Source organism: Hippopotamus amphibius, chromosome 5 (assembly GCF_030028045.1).
Source record: "Hippopotamus amphibius kiboko isolate mHipAmp2 chromosome 5, mHipAmp2.hap2, whole genome shotgun sequence".
In the NCBI taxonomy this organism is placed as follows: Eukaryota; Metazoa; Chordata; class Mammalia; order Artiodactyla; family Hippopotamidae; genus Hippopotamus; species Hippopotamus amphibius.
In genome coordinates this window covers 118,491,769-118,510,877 of record NC_080190.1, presented here as the reverse complement: position 1 = coordinate 118,510,877, position 19,109 = coordinate 118,491,769, and the positions used below count along the sequence as shown (strand labels likewise).

The 19,109-nt window shown below is 39.1% G+C and overlaps 1 protein-coding gene across 2 annotated transcripts in view; it reads left to right on the top strand.

Annotated features, from left to right (window-relative positions):
* The window catches only part of DNAJC5B (DnaJ heat shock protein family (Hsp40) member C5 beta), an 85,088-nt gene that overhangs the window by 42,381 nt on the left and 23,598 nt on the right, over positions 1-19,109 (top strand). The gene's annotated exons all lie outside the window — the stretch shown is intronic.

Sequence of the window (19,109 nt, the reverse complement as noted above, 5' to 3'; positions counted from 1 at the left end):
TTTGATCCATTTGGAGTCTATTTTGACATCAGGAATGAAGGTAGGATTCCAGATTAACTTTTTCCCAAATCAGTAACCCACCAAAATTTATTGAATTCTCCATTTTTATCTACTGATGGAAAATTCTTTGGTTTTGGATTGTAACCTTCACCATGCGGTAAACTGTGAGACCTGAAATGCCTTCCAGAAGCACATGGTGAAAAATAAATGACAATGGTGAAAACTGCCATTTGGATCCAAATACTTCTGTGAAAATGGTAGTTTTTGGATCAAAGTCAGTATCAATCTTCTAGTTTATATTTCACTTAAGATGCTGGAGAAGAAAAAGTCTTTGCTGTTTCATTTGGCCCTAGAGCTACAAAGGGGTGTGGCTGGGAGCTGTTGGACCCCCTGTGGGTAGATGTCCTTGGTGAAAGGTCACTAAACTTGACCTTTAAGGCTTTGGACTGAGACACTGTGCTGGGGGTGGTAGTGGGAATCAAAGTAAATGCACTGTAAGCATAATACCTACAAAGATGCTCCCCAAAATGAGAAAAAAAGTGACGTCTACCGATAAGTTCTAAAGCCCACCTCACTTTACAAATGTGACTTTTAATTGCCTTTATTTTGTAAGCTAAAATTTCAGGTCATATCCTAATTAAGGTGCTAATTATGCTGAGTAGTCTGCAAGTTTAATAATTATAACCTAAAGTCTTTTCATGTAATCAGTGTCTTCCTATTAATTTTGTTTTAATGTCATACAAATATTATTTTTTCAGCTGATTAGGGTACTAGTATGCTGCCAAAAGCATCTACTTCTAACTAAATTACACATTTGTATTCTGCAAGTTATTCAAAACGTATGAGCAGGCTGAAAATCCACTGAGAATACTATTCTTATATTCAGGGATCTGGATCAAAACAGTGCCAATATAGTGAAATTAAAAGTCAGTAAAGTTTAATAAAATTACCAACTGTTGAATCCATACGCTGCTTGACCTCTGTTGCAATCCTTGGTTGTGCTCTTGAAAACAAGGCTGAGCTAGAAGACTTCTTTTTTATATTTTATTTTGTTTTTGAGTAGATAATATATTCACCTGATTAAAATGAAAACTTATAAACAGGTATACAAAAAAGTCTCCCTCCTACCTCATATCCCCTAGGTTCCCTCCCCAGGGAAAGTAATTCCTTGTGTACCCTTCTAGAGAGATCTTATGCCTATATAAACATAGGTAAGATGGTCTGGGCAAGATGGTATAGGCTTGTCTTTCGCAGCTCCTCCCTGCTAAACATTATGAAAAGCCTTGAAACAACACAAGAGTCAAAAAAAAAAAAAGAGAATCTTTGAAAGGTTGAAGGAAGAAGAAGAGGTGAATTAGTTAGGGACCACAGGACCAAAGGAACAACACAGTGACAAGGCATCTTATGACTCTGTACCCAAGAAAAGGTAATCCAGGCCGGGCCTTTCCCAACATCCGCTCTAGCAATGGAAGGCAGCCAGGTCTTATTCTTCCTCCAAACTGAACGGGAGTCTTGCCAACAACTCTAGGCAATCCCAACAGAAACAGCAAAGAAGACCAACTGAATGTCTCTCAGACAGGACTTTCCCACCACTCTCTGCCACCCAGAGACTCCCCCCCCACCAGCCGCCACCGCTTTACAGGGGAAATTAACAACGGGGATTCTGCCACAACAAACACCCAGTCCAGGAAGTGTTTTTGTCCCTGCAGCCTGGAGATTCCCTTCCCCCAGTTAAAGGAACCAGGCACCCAGCCTGGGAGGCTCTTTGACTTCCTTAGCTAGTACCAACAAGCACCAGTAGGCGCCCAACAGGCAGAAGACAAACCAAGCCGACCAAAACAGCACCACAGATGTTCTGAAAACTAGATTATCAATGGAACCACTGACCACAAAAGTAGGCTAGGCCCTGCATGCTAAACCCAAACAAAGTGACTGTCTGTTAAAACAAAAAATTTAAATAGGACTCAGAGTCTCCTAACATAATAGCCAAAATATCCAGATTAAAATCACACATTGTATACAAAGAATGAAAGAAATCCCAACTTGCATGAGAAAAGATAATCATCTGACTCCCACACGGAGATGAACCAGTTATTGGAATTATCTAAGTATTTTAAAGTAACCATCATAAAAAATATTCAACAAGCAAATTACAAATTCTCTTGAACCAAGTGAAAAAATAGAAATTTCAGCAAAGAAATAAAAGTTATATATATAAAAAAAGAACCAAATGGAAATCAAAGAACTTAAAAATAACAGAAATAATGTAACTAACTGGATGAGCTCAGTAGTTCTGTGGAGACGACAGAGGGTAGAATCAGTGAAGTTGAGGACACATCAATAGAATGTATGCAATCTGAACAGACAGAAAATAAACTGAAAACAGTCACAGGAAGCTGTTAGGCCATAACGAAAGAGCCAACATTTATAGCATTCAGCATTCGTGTCCTAGAAGGGGAGGAGAAAGAGAGTGGGACTGAAGAGTACTCAAAGAAATAACTGAAAATTCTCCAAATTTGGTAAAACATAAAAACCTACAAATCCAGAAGTTGAGTGAATCTCAGATAGTATAAATCTAAACAAATTCATGCCAAGACACATCATAATTAAATTTCTGAAAACTGAAGACAAAGAAAATATCTTAAAAGCAGGCAGAAAAACAACATAATATCTATATGGGGACAGTAATTCAAATGACAGCAGATTTCTCATCTGAAATAATAGTGGCCAGAAGGAAGTGATACAATATTTTTCCAGTGCTAAAAGAAAAGAATTGTGAATTCTATATTTGGTGAAACTATACTTCAGGAATTGAGGGGAAAGAAAGACTTTCTCAGATTAAGGAAAACTAAAAGAATTAATCACTAGCAGATATACTCAAAGAATGGCTAAAGCATCAGTATGTTCTTCAAAAGAAAATGGTAAAGAAAGGAATCTTGGATCATCAGAAAGGAAGAAAGAACAATGAAGAACACAAATATGGGTAAATACCATTGACTATCCTTCTCCTCATGAGTTTTCTAAATTATATATGATGATTGGTATAAAAATTATAGCACCATCTGATACTCAAGACAATGATATTCAAAAGTGGAGAGGATAATGGGACCAAAATGGGAATAAGGTTTCTGCACTCCACTCAAGTTGGTAAAACACTGTTATCAGTGGACTGTGATAAATATATACCCAACCACTAGAAAGAGTACACAAAGTAATACACTCCAAAAAACTACAAGTAAATCAAGATGGAATCCTTGAAAATGTTTAAATAACCCCCAGGAAGGGGGTTAGGGAGAAGGGAAACAGAGAAATGAGAAACAGAGGAAACAAGCAGAAAACAAATAATAAAATGACAGACTTAAGCCCCAACATATAAATAATTATATTAAATGTAAATGGTCTAAATATGTGTTATATTTTTCCTTTTTTGTTATACAAATGGTGGTATACTATCACTCCTACCTTGTGAGTTGCATTCTCTCAATATATCTTGGCGATCATTCCAGGAAATGATCAGTTCATAAAAAGTTTCATTTTTTTTCACACTGCTGTATAGCTTTCCATGGCATAGCTGTCCCGTGATTTAATCATTTCTCTATTGATAGATATTTAGGTTGTTTTCCATCAAGCCTTCCTTTTTAAACCAACTTAGTGCTTCTCAGAGAGGGAAACACAAAGTTTCCCATGGTCCCAGAAAGGTAGATAGAGGTGTGAAGAGGGAAGCTATCTTGGTGTTCCTGTCCACTTGCCAGTTTTCCTATGCCCCAATTCTAAATTCCTGAGCAAGTATCTAAGGACCCAGCTGGGTCAGATACTCACCCACATCTATCTGGCTCTGACTAGAGATCTGGAATCGCAAATCCCCACTACCACTTAGCAAGGACTGTGGGATCCAACTCTATGGGAAGGAAAGGTGACAGTTTTCTCTAAGAGGGGGTACAGAGTTGGGTGGGAAACTATCAGTGTCTTTAGTACTTTATTTTTTAAGAGAATACCATAAACAGCCTTACAGACCTATCTCAGTGCCTTCCTTGTCTATTTATAAATCTTTACCATAGAACTTTTTTGTGAATAAACCATCTTTTTTTCCTATATCATTGTTTTTCCTACATTACAAGTACAATCATACTTCATTAGTCAGCTGATAAACTGGAGCCCCCAGCTATCTCAAAGGACAGCAGGGAGGATGACAAGAGGAAGGCTTCTACTGTGTCAATCCATTAATGTACTGAAGCAACTGCCTCATTGACATTTTGTAAAGAGAAATGAGATCACTTTTTCAAAGTGCATGGAGACCTTTGTGGAAAAGCACAATGAAAATACCAGGTACTATTATGAATGGACAGACACTCATCATCTTTAAAAGTCTAAAATTATCCTGCCATTTGGTGCTACCATTCAAAAACCATTTATCTAGCATAAAGTGAGTTTTTGCTCCACGTCAAAAGTGCTGTATCACAGAGTGAGACTTGAGGTATGAGTCTTATCCAGGGCCTTCATTATGGAATAAATCTTTGGTATTGCAAAGCATAATAATGAAGTCTAAGCCTTATTTAATCCAATTTTCTCATAGGTGGGACATGTCACTTAATCCTACCAATGTTTCATGAGATGAACAAATATTTTCCCCTATTCTCCCACTGCCTAAAAGTCTTTACTCCCCCTTTTCATGCTGTCTGAAGGAGACTCATCTGAGTTAATCTTTTAAAGTTCAGATACAACTGGAATGGCTAAGATGTTACCCATCTTTCACATATTTGCCGTAGCTTTAAACAGGTATGCTTTTCCCCTCTAGTCTAATTTAAACAGTCTCTCTGAGCCAACAGAAATTTTGAGTTAGGAAGCTGGTGGAGGAGGAGAGGAGGGGGGAAACACTAGTAAATTGTGGAACAATTGGGGAGATGGTAGGTTGCTGAAATAAGAGACTCAAAGATTATTTTCTACATAGCCCCCCAATATCAGTCTTTGGCTCCTTTCAAGTGACTCAAGAGCTTAGGTTCCCTGTAAAGTCTCCACCACTGAAGTCCTTCTAGGAGGCTGCCCTGAGAAAGTCTCCCAGGACCCAGAAGCCAGTTCATTCCCATGTAGCAGGGTTGCTTCACCAAAGTTTCCACTCTGTTGGTGATATCTGCTTTGCCATTCTCTCAGTGGGCATGTCCACGGCCACCGTTAGGCACAACTTTAGGCATGCTAGGCTCTGCTGCTGCACCTTCCTGGTTCTCAGATGGGGACAGCTGCTCTGCTGCTGTTCTGTGCTACTCTGCCAGGCCTGGTAGGCATAGCAGGTGCTCCTTGCTAACTACTCAGTGCCCAAGTCTTCTGATTACTTCTCCAGGCTTCTGCTATTTCTCTTGAGACTCAAGGGAGTCATCAATGCCTGCTGGGCTGTGCCCCTGGGAGGTGGGAGGTTGGATGCAGGGAATGACTCCCTCCTTTTTGTGATACTCTCTTAGAGCCCCCAGTGAATGTCAAAGTTTGGTAGAAAAGCTTCCATCTTTTTGTAGATCTCTTTTTCTATGTGCTCAAGGGTGAGTCAGAGACTGGCAGTAATGATGCTATGTTTAGAATCTCCATCCCCTCTGACAGATAAAGGTTTGTTCCTAGGTCAAGTTCATCCTGTCTGGCTCTTTCTTCCCTAAGACAGCATCCTTTCCCAGAAGACTCTGCAGTTCCCATGCCACCCCCAGATATAGGCTTCTGCCAGGCTGACTGATCAGTTTGTCAGACTTACCGAGTTGTGACTGCCCCAGCAGAGTATGTGGCTTAGATTCCTTCTGGAAGGCTCTCTAGCCCTGAGGGATTTCTGGGAGGCTGCCGTCACCATGCTTTCAAGCATGCCCTGATATGTTCAAATTCCCAGCCATGAACAGCAGGCTGTGATGGCTACAAGATGCATCCCTACCATAGCCCTACGAGGCTACCTAATTCTCCTTAGGAACCTGAATTAGGTAAATGTAGTTTGTTATTAAACTGCTGCTCAGCAAGCACTTTAGGTGTGTGATTAGATCCTTCTTTTCTTGATACTGACTGGCACATAAAAATCGTTCATTCCAAAACCAGTACATTGTTGATCTATACCTCATACTGCTACCTAATCATTACAGAAGCCAGGAAGGCTGATCAGATCACTCAGCAACCACTAGTATGTATAGCGTCTCCTACAATCTTAATGGCTTTATAGCAGCAAGTCTTATTTATTATCCAACAAATATTTATTGAGTACCTACTATATGTTGGACATGCTTTTAGGCACTGAGAAAATAGCAGTGCACAAAACAGACAAAATCCCAGCCTATATTCTGGGCTAGGGAAATGTGGGAGGCTTAATAATAAACAGATAAGTAAAATATACAGTCTACCAGATGCTGGTAGATGCTGTGGAGAAAAGCAAAGCAGTGCTCGAAGTGGTGCTGGGAGTTACATATTCTCTTTGAGGTATTCCACACAATTTTTAACACTAAAATCCCCTTACTGCAGTGAACTCTAAGTATAAAGTAACAGTTAAGAGCACAGGACATGGAGTCAGAAAGACTTGGATTCAAACCCCTTCTCTTAGCCTCATTTTTCTCATAGTAAAATGCAGATAATGGTACGGACCTCAGAGGGTTGCTGGGAATTAAATGAGATGATACATGTAAAGTGTTTAGCCAAGGTCTGGCACATGAGTACCTCAAAGGATACATAAAGAGTAAGAAAAGCAGCCTTAAAGAATGGCATTCTTCAGACTTGGCTGGGGCGTGGGTGCAAGGAGACTCTCCAAGGAATGTCTGTGTGTGTGCATGTGGTGTGTGTCCATGTGTGTATGTGTGTGTAAGAGATTGTGTGTATAGGAGTATTTAGATTCTGTGACATTTAAATTCCATTGAATATGTTTAAGAGAGTGTTACAACTGTTTTATTTTAACATGCCAATGTTTGTGATATGTTGAAAATTGCACCCTTTGCATCTATTCACTTTTTTTCTTTTTTGGCCACTCCCTGCGGTATGTGAGATCTTGGTTCCCCGACCAGGTATTGAACCCATGCCCTCTGCAGTGGAAGCAAAAAGTCTTAACCACTGGACCATCAGGGAATTCCTGCATCTATTCACTTTAATCATAAATATTTTAGATACCAAATTTTTTGTGTGTATCAAATTGTGGAAGGAAAAATTTCTCAAAATTATTTTGAGGAGCATATAAGCAGAAAGTTAGAATCTAATTGAGAGAGGGAGAGAGAGAGGGAGAGAGAAGGGGAGGCAAGGAGAGAGAGAAGAGAGCAAAAAAAGAAGAAACCCGAAAGTCATACCCAAAGTGATCACAAGGAGCCATTTAGGTGGGCCTGAGGAGAGGGGCTTGTGAGGACCTTCCTCGAAGCCTCTACACACTCCACGGCCCACTGTGCTGTCGCATCAGAGCGTGAAACCCTCCCAGGTTGTAATTTCCTCCTTCTTGCTTTTCCCACTCCATCAATGCCTTGAGAGCAGGTACTGTGCTTTGGCTTCCACTGCACTTCTAGTTCTAGCACCAAGCTAATGTTTACCAAATACAAGTACGAACTGGTCAGCAAATAGATTTTTGCCTGTGGGTTTTCTCCTTGATTATATTCTCAGCTTCTTCAGGGCCATTTCTCAAATGCTTGGTCACTTAGCTGAAGAGAGAGTCATTTACTGACCCTGTACATAGAGAGGGGCAGATTAGCAAGGAAAGACCATAGTTTCAGTAGGGACAGAGTACATTTTGTATGACCATGGGGTCTTCAAGTGAGAAGTAGTTAAGGGATAAGGAGGGGAAAGCTCTGCAGAAAATAGAGCAAGTTATGCCATTTAGAGAATCTAAGTCTTGAGTATTCAAAATCTCATCTGTAACTTAACTGTTAGTTTTTGTTTACATTGATGTGTACACTTTTGAAGTTAGATAAAAACAAACTTAAGTTGGCTGAAAGGAAGGCTGACTGGTTTCCCAGTGCAAGAGCCTAACATAATGCTGGCCAACTGGATGAGAAATCAGATGAAGATCGAGCTCTTTCTCGGGTCCTCAGAGAACCACAACATCAAAGTGAACTGTTTTGTACACTAGCACCTGGGTCTCTGTGCCAATGGATGAGCTTAACTTCTCCCTGTTGACAAGGTACCAAATATCTTGGTTCACAGGGTAGCAGGGACTCAACTGATTCTTCTATTTCATTCAATCTCATATGGAACGTTCTGGAAATCATCTTCTACATCTGAAGAGGTGAGTTACCTCAGAGTAGACCAAAGTTAGGCAAATGTTATTTTCACAAGAAGCAGGAAAGAGTGTCATTTCCATAGTGATCTGTGGCAACCCTAACCTGTGGTGCTTTTACCCATCTTTATTAGCAATTACAGGTCATAACAGAGGCTGCTTATGAATAAACTTTAAATGTCAGGGGAATGCATAGCTAATAGAAGAATTGTAAATATTTACAAGGCAAAGTGATGATTCAAGCTCACAAAATAAATTGAAATTAATCTCTATCAAGCACTAATTTGTTTCCTGAATTCTAAAACCTTCCACTGAAAAGAAGAGTATATGAGGCTATGCCAGAGTTACCTCCCAGGTCAGTGCATAAGCTCCCCTTTCCTATGACAAATCCTCTTAGTTCTTCATGCAGGTTCTACTTCAGTTATTCCTGGGCACTAGAATCATTAGGACCAATGACTTTTTTTTCTCTACTCACTCATTCACCCAATAACTATTTACTGCTGGATAGTTATTATCAATACATTATACTATGAGAGATGAATATACATATCTATCTATATATCTACATCCATCTATACCATCTGTAAACACAAACTTTGTACCATTTAAAGAGCCTACCTTATGAAGAATTAGATGATGTAGTAAGGCTTAAAAGATACGTAATAGAAGACAAGCAAAACAAGGCAACTTGTGGTGAGGAGAATAGATTAACCTGAGCATAGACTTCATATTAATCATTCAAGTGAGTGCTTCATGCCATTATTCATTCCTGTCCCAGGCATTAAGCTAGCTTCTGGGGATACAATTCTAAGCAAACCATTGTCACTGATCTCATGTAACTTGAGGTTTAGTGGAGGAAACAGAAATTAATCAAATGATGACAAAAATGATTCTATAATTACTGATGAGATAAAGTGCTCTATAGGAAAAAAGATGGTTTCATAAGAGTACATAACAAAGCTGATCTGGACTAGGGATTAGAGAAGTCTTCCCCAAGAAAGTTAATGCAGTCTTAGTTTTAGGGTAATTTACATAGCACAAATTACACTAATCAAAAGCCATAAGGACAATCCCAAGAGCCACAATGAGTCAATAATAACAAGAATAATAAAAATAACCAACATATATGGAACGCTTACTAGGTGCCAGGCACTATGCTCAGTGATCTGTATTCATTATTCTATTTAATTCTCACAACTCTGTATTGTAGATACTATCATTATCTTCATGTTATGCTTGAGAAAACTGAGGTTTAGAAAGGTAGAATAAGCAGCTGTCCAAAGTCACAAAGCAGTAAGTAGTGGAGTTAGCACTGGCATTTGGGTTGCCATACTCCAGAGCCTACTACTCTTAACCATTACATCTCCAATGTTTAGAACAGCTACCATGATTTCAAATTATTTATTTATTTTAAAAGTTTGCCACTTTATTTTTTTTCAAATTTGTTTATTTGTTTATTTATTGGCTGCATTGGGTCTTCGTTGCTGTGCACAGGCTTTCTCTAGTTGCAGCGAGCGGGGGCTACTCTTCGTTGCGTGCATGGGCTTCTCATTGGGGTGGCTTCTCTTGTTGTGGACCACAGGCTCTAAGCGTGTGGGCTTCAGTAGTTGTGGCACTTGGGCTTAATAGTTGTGGCTTGTGGGCCCTAGAGCACAGGCTCAATAGTTGTGGCACATGGGCTTAGTTGCTCTGCAGCATGTGGGATCCTCCCGGACCAGGGAATGAACTCGTATCTCCTGCATTGGCAGGCAGATTCTTAACCACTGCGCCACCAGGGAAGTCCCCAAAGGATGTAAAGGCCTGAATCTGAACGATAGGTTACACTGACGTACGGAGCAAAGATCAATGTCTGAGAAGGAAGGTTGGGGATGAAATTTAGGGTTCTTAGGCCCAAGCTGAGATTTAAAGATAGCAGTAGGGAGAGGAATCCAGAATTAGCACAGAGCTGTAAGTTTCAGACAGTGTAGGGAAGTGGGTCCACTGTCAGCACACCCAGGAGATGACTGCACATCTCAGATAATGTGATGTTTACTCTTGTACTGGATAGGAGTAGCCTTTGGTACTTACTAGCAAAGTTCTAGATGGTTAAAGGAGCCAGATTTGCAAGGGAGTCCTTATAGGCCCTAAGGTAATGTAATGTACCTCTCTCTGGCAACACAAACTGTTAAGTCCAACTGTTTCTTAAGTCATCTATTGATAAAATAAAATCATGGCATCATTCAGTGCATTTTATGTGTTAGATGGACTAGGTGCTTAATAAATAACTGGTAAGTAAATGCATGTACAAAAAGTATAAATGAATAAATCAGTAAGAAAAAGCAATGCTTGTTTTTCTGGGTGCTTTAGCAATGGCCATCAAACCAAATAACCTAATACAGTAATTGAAGGAAATTGTGTGGACATAAATTTAAAAGCAAGAGTATTGAAGGTACAACACTAACACAGTTTATCTCACTGAATTATCATTACATCTATTAGGTACTAAAATATTCCTTAAATCTGCTTTATGTCTATCAGTATTCTTGAAACAAAAGCATAAATAATAAAAGTATACTTTCAAAGAAATGTTTTCTATAAACTTGAATACATTTTACTGAAATTGATATAGATATTAAAACTACTGATAGGTAATGATATCAATGAAAATGGTGTAATAAGGAGCTCTAAAAGTCTGCTCCACCAAAAAGCAACGAAAAATCTAGAAGATTTTTAGTATTATCAGAACTATTAGAATCAACGTTTTCAGAATCTGGAAACTATTCAATAGCTTGTGGCAACTGGGGTGCATTTATTCATTTTCTTTTTAAAGCTGAATCATGGTAAGAACAGTGAACTTCATGGAGTTTTAAATTGCCCTAGTCCCACACCTTGCTCCTCAGCTCAGTTGTAACCTTTGAAAATAGCTGCCTGGATTCCTAGTACCAGTGGTACCAGAAGTAGCAGAAAAGACTTCATTTGCAAATAAAATTGTCATTGGATAATCTGTCTGGTGGCTCCCTGGAAGACCTGCTTAAAAGGCTTGTTTTATCTCACCTAAATCAAAACTTATCCAGTGCTATAAAGTTCCTATGAAAGGAGGTAGGGCATTTGTTTGAAACATTTATAGGCAAATTTTTAGTCACTGCCAGCTGAGGTAGTGAATAATAGTTGGGCAACAGTTAGACTCACTAAAGAAACTTGGGAGAAAAGGCTGGGGAATAAGATAACTTTGGGGAAGAAGAGTTTGGGGAAGTTTTGAAAAGCTCTGACATATTCCTGGGAATCTAGAAGCTACTCCCATGCCCAGGGCTCTGCACATGCTTAGGAAAGACCTGAGAAAGCCTTAAGCTCTCACTTCTCTCTGACCTTGAAGAGCTGTGCAGGCAGGAAGTAAAGACTATGGCAGAGTTGTAAACTGCCTAGCTGAGTGCTGAAGGTGTGCCCTAGCACACACACAGAGCCCATCTGCAAAGACTGGGTGATTTTTGGTTCCAAACGTATAAGAAAATCTGTCTAATCCTTAGCTGACCATTAAGCTAATGGAACAGAGACTTCAGTGGCCACATATGACTAAGAATACAGACTTTAGTTGCGCCATACGGCTCTTAGCACACGGCAGTGAAGATACCATGTACCACAACTAAGACCTGCTGCAGCCAAACAAACAAATAAATAAATAAATATTTTTCAAAATACATACTTTATAAAATTAGGTCAGAAAAGTCACTAAACAACAACTACAACAAGCAACAATTAAAAACCATAGGAAAAGAGGAGAATCTGATATGTAGAGTTGCCACATTATACTATTCAAAATGTCCAGTTTTCAAAAAAATATCATGAGCCATGCAGAGAAACAAGAAAGTAAGGTCCATGTGCAGGGTGAAAAAAAATCAATAGAAACTGTCCCTAAGAAAGCTCCAAATTTGGAATTATTAGACAAGGACTTTAAATAAGCTAAATATGTCAAAGCCTAAAGAAAATCATGTCTGAAGAACTAAAGGAAAGGATAAAAATGATATCTCATCACATACAGAATATTCACAAAATAATAAAAATTAATAATAAAAATTATATAAAGGAACCAAAATAGAAATTCCGGAGTTGAAAAGTACAATAACTAAAATGAAAAATTCATTAAAGGGCTCGCAGTAGATTTGAGTGGGCAGAAGAAAGAACTAGTGAAACTGAAGATAGGTCAATTTCACTGCATACACCATCATGCATACCAACATATACATAATAACAGTCCCAAAGGAGAGGAGAAAGAGAGAAAGGGGGAAAAATATTTGAAGAAATAATGGCTGAAAACTTTCTAAGTTTGAGGAAAATATTAATCAACACATCCAAGAAGTTCCATGATTTCTAAGTAGGATAAAGTCAAGAAAATCCTCACTGAGATACCTCATAAACAACTGCTCAAAGCCAAAAAGTATGTTGAAAGCAGCAAGGGAAAAGTGACATCATGTATAAAGGGTTCTCAATCAACAACTGATTTCTCATTAGAAGCTATGAAGCCAGAAGGCAGCAGGATGATATATTCAAAGTGCTGAAAGAAGATATGTATTATCAACCAATAATTCTATATTTACCAAAATTGTCCCTCAAAAATGAAAGAAAAATCAAGACTTTTCTAGACAAATAAATAACTGAATCATTAGCATACCTTCCCTACGAGAAATTCTAAAAGGAATCCTCAGGATGAAATGCAAATACACTAGGCAGTAACTTGAACCTACAGGAAGAATTAGTTGGACGCCAGTAAAAGTAACTTCATAGGTAAATATAAAAGAATTAATCTGTTTGTTTGTAATTCCTCTTTTTTTCCTTTCTGATTTAAAAAACAACTGCATACATCATACAACTCAATATAAAAAAAACAAACAACCCGATTGAAAAATGGGTGGAAAAACTGAATAGACATTTTTCTAAAAAGGAAATGCAGATGGCCAACAGGTACATGAAAAGATGCTCAACATCATTAATCACCAGGGAAATGCAAATCAAAACCACAATGAGATATCACCTCATACCTATTAGAAGAACTATTATCAAAGAGACAAGAAATAACAACTGTTGGTGAGGATGTGCAGAAAAGGGAACCCTTGTGCACTGTTGGTGGGAATACAAATTGGTGCATCCACTATGGAAAACAGTATGAAGGTTCTTAAAAAAGTTAAAAACAGAACTACCATGTGATTCAGCAATTCCACTTCTCAGTATTTATCTTAAGAAAACAAAAACACTAATTTGAAAAGATATCTGTACCCATGTTAACTACAGCACTATTTACAATAGTCAAGACACGGAAACAACCTAAGTTTCCATCGATAGATAAATGGATAACGAAAATGTGATATATATTCAACAGAATACTATTCAGCCATAAAAAGAAGGAAATCCTGCCAGTTTTGACAACATGAAGAGATCTTGAAGGCATTATGCTAATGAAAAAATCAGACAAAGACAAATAATGTGTGATCTCACCTATATGTAGAATCTAAAAAAACCCCAAGCTCATAGATACAGAGAACAGACTGGTGGTTGCCAGAGGTGGAGGCTGGGGCTGGGTGAAATGGGTGAAGCTGGTCAAAATGTACAAACTTCCAGTTATAAAATAAGTAAGCCTGGAGAAAAATACAAAATTAAAAAATGCAAAAAGAATAGGCTATGAATGTTTTTTAATAGAGATCACATTGCCATAACGATGTTGCATATATATAAAGCTTTGCCATTAATATTGTACAATGTGCTTAGCTATTTACCATAGGAAAAAAAAGCATCAAGTAATTAACAGTATAATAGCATTCCAACAAAGCTATTAACAAAGTGCAGCTAACAATTCATGTATACATTAAACAAACCAAAACAAAACAACAAATTTCTATCTAAAGTAGTCAAGCTCATAGAAACAACACAGAATTGTGGTTTCCAGGGACAGATGGGAGGAGGAAATGGGAAGTTGTTTAACAGATACAGAGCTTCAGTTTTGCAATGTACCAAAGTCCTAGAGAAAGAAAAAGAAAGAAAGGAAAGAAATATATATAACATGACACGTGAGTTTTTAAAAAGAACACCCCTTCACAGATGATTCTTAACACCAGATGTTGAAAATCACTGATTTAACTGGTGGGCAGAGGAGAAATGATAAGCATAGATGACTGTAGTAACACAGTCAGATCATCCACTCTTCTTGGCTGTTTTATAAGAAGTCGCCGTCCTCTGGCTTACAGGGAGTGAATCAAATCCTGTCTCTGATGTGTTCACTCTACACTCCAGTTTCTGCCCTTGGCTTCCCAATTCTTTGTCTGCTCTATCCTTACTCGATATTTGAATAACCACTTGCTTTTGGTGCACTGGTCACTTTGGATAAGAAATACTCCTTCTGCCAACCTTGGCCATAAAGGACCCACATATGTTTGTACTACCTTGTCTAGCCTCCCTGCCCCGGCAGGGAAAGAATCAGGAAAACATCCTGGAAGCCAAGAGAAAAGAAAGAATGGCCAATAAACCTTGTAGAAAGGCCAAGTAGATGAGGGTGAAAATGGGCCATTGGATTTTTCAGTTAGGATGTCATGGAATGGAGAGCAAGTTCAGCAGAGACCTAGAAGTAGAAGTCAGATTACAGTGGGCAGAAGAGTGAATGGACATTGAGAATGCAACCTTTCTGTGTAAACTACACTTTGAAGAAGTGTATGGGGAAAGGAAGGAAGAGATAATTAACAGTCAAATAGTTTGAAGAGGAGGCGAGGACAAAAAAAATAGTTTCCCCTTTAAAAAAAATGATGAGCATGTTTGCTTGCTGAGGAGAAGGAGCTAATGGCGACATTACTGAAGATACTGGAGTTGGAGGTAGGGACTGATTACTGATGGACCAGGATTTAGGAAAGTGTACAGATAAATAGATTCTAGAACACAATGGAAAATTTAATTTTAAAAAGGAGAGGTTCTTCTTCCCTCTAAATAAAAGGAGGAGGGAAAGATAGGTGCAATTTATGCAGAAGCATAGAAGTAAAAGGTTGTGAAGAAGGAATTTCTTTCTAATGACCTTTTGAAGTAGGAAATGAGGTTTCTTGCGGAGGGGGGCAAGGGAATGAGGAAGAGGAATCAAGAAATGGTAAAAGCCTGAACATCTGCCATAGGAGATTTGAAAAGGAACTCCTTTCAAATGAGGTCAAGCGAAAGGATTGGCGAGCAGCATGAAAGGTGGGAAGATGTGTGCCTTTACTGCCCCCGATTTGCATGGTTTTGCAGTCTTCTCCAGCAATACTAGTCTCCCAGAAATGGGAGTGGCTGGAGTCATCTCCTTGGAGGTATGACAAGAAATCAGAACTTTTAAGGAATTGAATAAATTGATTTGAGTAGCACTCCTAGAGTATGACCACAAGATTGAGTCCATATAGTGAAGGAAACTGAGTCAGTGAAATTGACAGTCTAGAAGAATAGATACTGATAGTTTTAAAATATTGGTTTAGGGAGGAAAATGGGTTTAGGGAGTACAGGAAAGTGAGCACTGGGAGCCCTACAAGAGCCAGTGGTCGGGCCTGCTACAGGAAATTACCAGGACCTGCTTGTAGCTTTGACATGTTGCACTATTACTGAGCTTGAGCTGGGAGCCAGCAGGAGGAAGGACTACAGACAGCATGTGCCTGCTGAGGGCTTTGATGAGGACCAGTGGTTGGAGCTGCTGTTGGAAGAAGGAGACAAGGTTCATATAGCCATTTCTCCTACATCCTGGTCTTATGATCCCCTGATGTTCAGCGTTCAATAGAGAGTGCTGGCTTTGAAAAAAAACAAGAATGCAAAAATTTCCCCAGGAAATGTATTAAGGTTAGAGGCCCAGAAACCTTTGTTGGGAACCTGAGCCAGATACAGAGATCTTGTGTTATGTGCAGCTCTCAGATTCCGGGTGAGCCATGGGCTGTGGGGGGAAAGGATTAAATATAGCACACAAAGATCTTAGTGGCCTGCTGAAGGCTGTCAGAGGCCTTCTGGTGTCCAAACCTCAGGTTCTCATTCCCTAAAGTAGTACTTTTATGATTGGTATAGACAAATACTTCTAATGTTGGCCACATTTTATCTACTGTGTTTGCACAAATATTATAGTCTATCCTATTTTATTAGGGAGGGTACAGAGCTGCTCTTAAAATTCACCATAGAAAAGAACTGTAGTGATCAGAAAATTATTTAAACTATTTAAAACAAAGCTTTATCAACTGGCACTTGAACTTGTCAAAAGTTTAAGTATTTCTAACTCATTAAAAAAAGACAAGCATAACGCCTCATGAAGTCAAGTAAAAATTCTAGTAGAAATCTGGCAAGGGATCACTGAAGTACGGTGGGAGTCACTGTCTTAACTGCCACTAGAGGTCAGCACTGGACTCTCAATGCGGTTCCATAAGAGAGAAAAGACCAATTCTCTGAAACCGATCATCACTTATGGTTCCCATTGTTCTCTCATGCCATCTGCCTTGATCATGAATGTGACTGTGGGTCCCAGAAAACTGGAGGAAACGTTAACAGTTTCTGGGGTGAGCTGCTCAGATATTCCATCTGTAAATGTGAGGAAATCACAGGACTGTGTAATGTGGCCTTCAGAGGGCCCTGGATGAAGCCTTGGTAGTCAAAGTACCTGAATCATATATTATGGTAGCAGGTGTTTCAGAAATAATTACACAGTAGGGGCAGTACTGGCATCATTACTTGCAATTTGAAGTTGAATGGTGCCCCTGATCTTGCTATTCTGTCCCTTGACTCTAATCCTGGCCCAGCGGCTCCTGCTTACACTCTCGTTCCAGCTTTCTCTCAGAGTGTCTTGTGAGGAGGGAAACTGTACTGCGTGCAAACGAGATGTTGTGGGGGTTTGAGAGACTTGGGGGCTGATCAAGGGAAAAGATAATGACTATGAGAGCAGTAACACAACCAGCTTTACTGGATGGTGCTTGAATGGGGTTATATGAGAGGCTGAAGTCTCTCACAGCATGAGACCATTCAGAGGCTTACAGCATGGGGGTTACCATCAAAAAGGCAGGAGGTCAAGGGAACATCCAGGAGAGAGGAAGGTTGGAAAGGGGGCTTACGTATCTAGGTGATGTCACTCAGCAGCATGGTGGGGAATCTCTGAGTCAGAAAGTTCCAAAGGGCCATAGCAGCTTGGAGTCTTATAACCATAAGGCTTGATCTTACCAATGGTCAACAGATGTGGGGTGAGTCTTGCAGATATGTAAAACAGACAGGCTCTAAATGGCTAACAGTCTGCTTGTTTGGGTTACTTTAAAAATAACTGAATGTGTGAAAATTTGAGTTTGGCACTGGCAGGCTTTTGAGCTAATGAGTCTCAGTCTACAGTAAAGAAATAAACAATGTGGGGTCAATACACAGAGGCACTCTTTGGTTCATTTATATAATGGTGGTAAAAAGCTCTTTGTGGAATTAATATATAGTTGAAAGAAGAGAATATAAACATGAACGATAACTAGGAGTTTCTGAATCATGAGTTTCTGGTTATCACTGGCTAGGTAGCATACCAGTTCTCCATTCTGCTAAGAACTAGAAACACTGAAAGGAAAATTATATGTATATATGTACATCTTAAAAGCATTTGAGAGTAAAGGATTGCTGCTGACTAGGTCATGATATGGGAGAAAAGAAGCTGAGAGGCTGAGCAGGACTCAATCTTCAGAGGAGGGGGAAAAAACCTGGACTCTGGCCCAACAAGAATGGGAATCCTGCAATTCTATTTAGACTCCAAAGTGCTGCACCCCAGGAGAAAGGGCAAAATGGGAGCAAATCCATAAAAAAAACCATATCCCCTGGTATTCATATCCTTGTGTAGTCGTCTTGAATTTGGGCTGAACTTCCGACCTGATTTAACTAACAAAATGTGGCAGAAGTGATGATTTACCTAAACCTTAAAAAGGCCTAGCAGCTTCTACTTTTACAATCTACTTTTGACAACATTTAAGAAATATGACTACCCTGAGACCATCATGTTGTGAGGCATCTCACCTAACCATGTGGAGAAGCCACATGGAGGAGAACAGAGTTCCCAGCCAACAGCCCTAGCTGAGCTTCTAGCCACAGCTAGCACCAACTCACTAGCAGGTCAGTGAAGCCATCCTGGAAGCAGATCCTTCAGCTCAAGTTGAGCAGTCCCAGTCAAACCCCCACAGAACAGAGAAAAACTGTCTCCACAAAGTCCTACTCAATTACAACATTGTAGGCAAATAAATAAAATGCTTGTTGGTTTAAGCTACTAATTTTATTGTAGCTTGTTATACAGAAATAGATGATGGAAACACCATCCTTGTATGGACTGTAACTGAACTTCGAGACATCTGGGTGACTGAGAAAACTTCAATTCCCAATACTGGATTAAAATGATCCCAGCTTTGTAAGTGCCTCCACACACTTGAAAGTAGGAAATAAAAATTCTCTCTGGTATAACATCTTCTTAGTATTCCAATTATTATTCTTTATAAGTTTTAAAATCTGGCATACTAGAGATAATCAAGGACAAAAGACAATAGGACAAGAGTCAGCAGAAAGGGGACAACAGAAACAGAACTTTGCAGAACTCAGGTATTAGAATTATCAGATACAGACATTAAAATAGCTATGATTGAGAAAATAAAATACAAGATTGAGAATTTTCACAGAGAACTGAAAATTATGAAAAGGGACATTCCAGATGTTTTAAATAAACATAAATTTTACAACTAAAAAAATACAACAACCAAATTCAAGAACTCAAAGGTACGGTTTAACAGGTTAGAGAGTTGACTGGATGACAGACCAGAAGAAAATAACCAGAAAGAATTAGAGAGGACAAAAAACAAAACAAGATGATAAAATACATAGAGGATCTGTTAAGAAGATCTTAGATAAGTGCAACTGGAGTCTGAAAAGAAGAGCAGAAAGAGGAGGA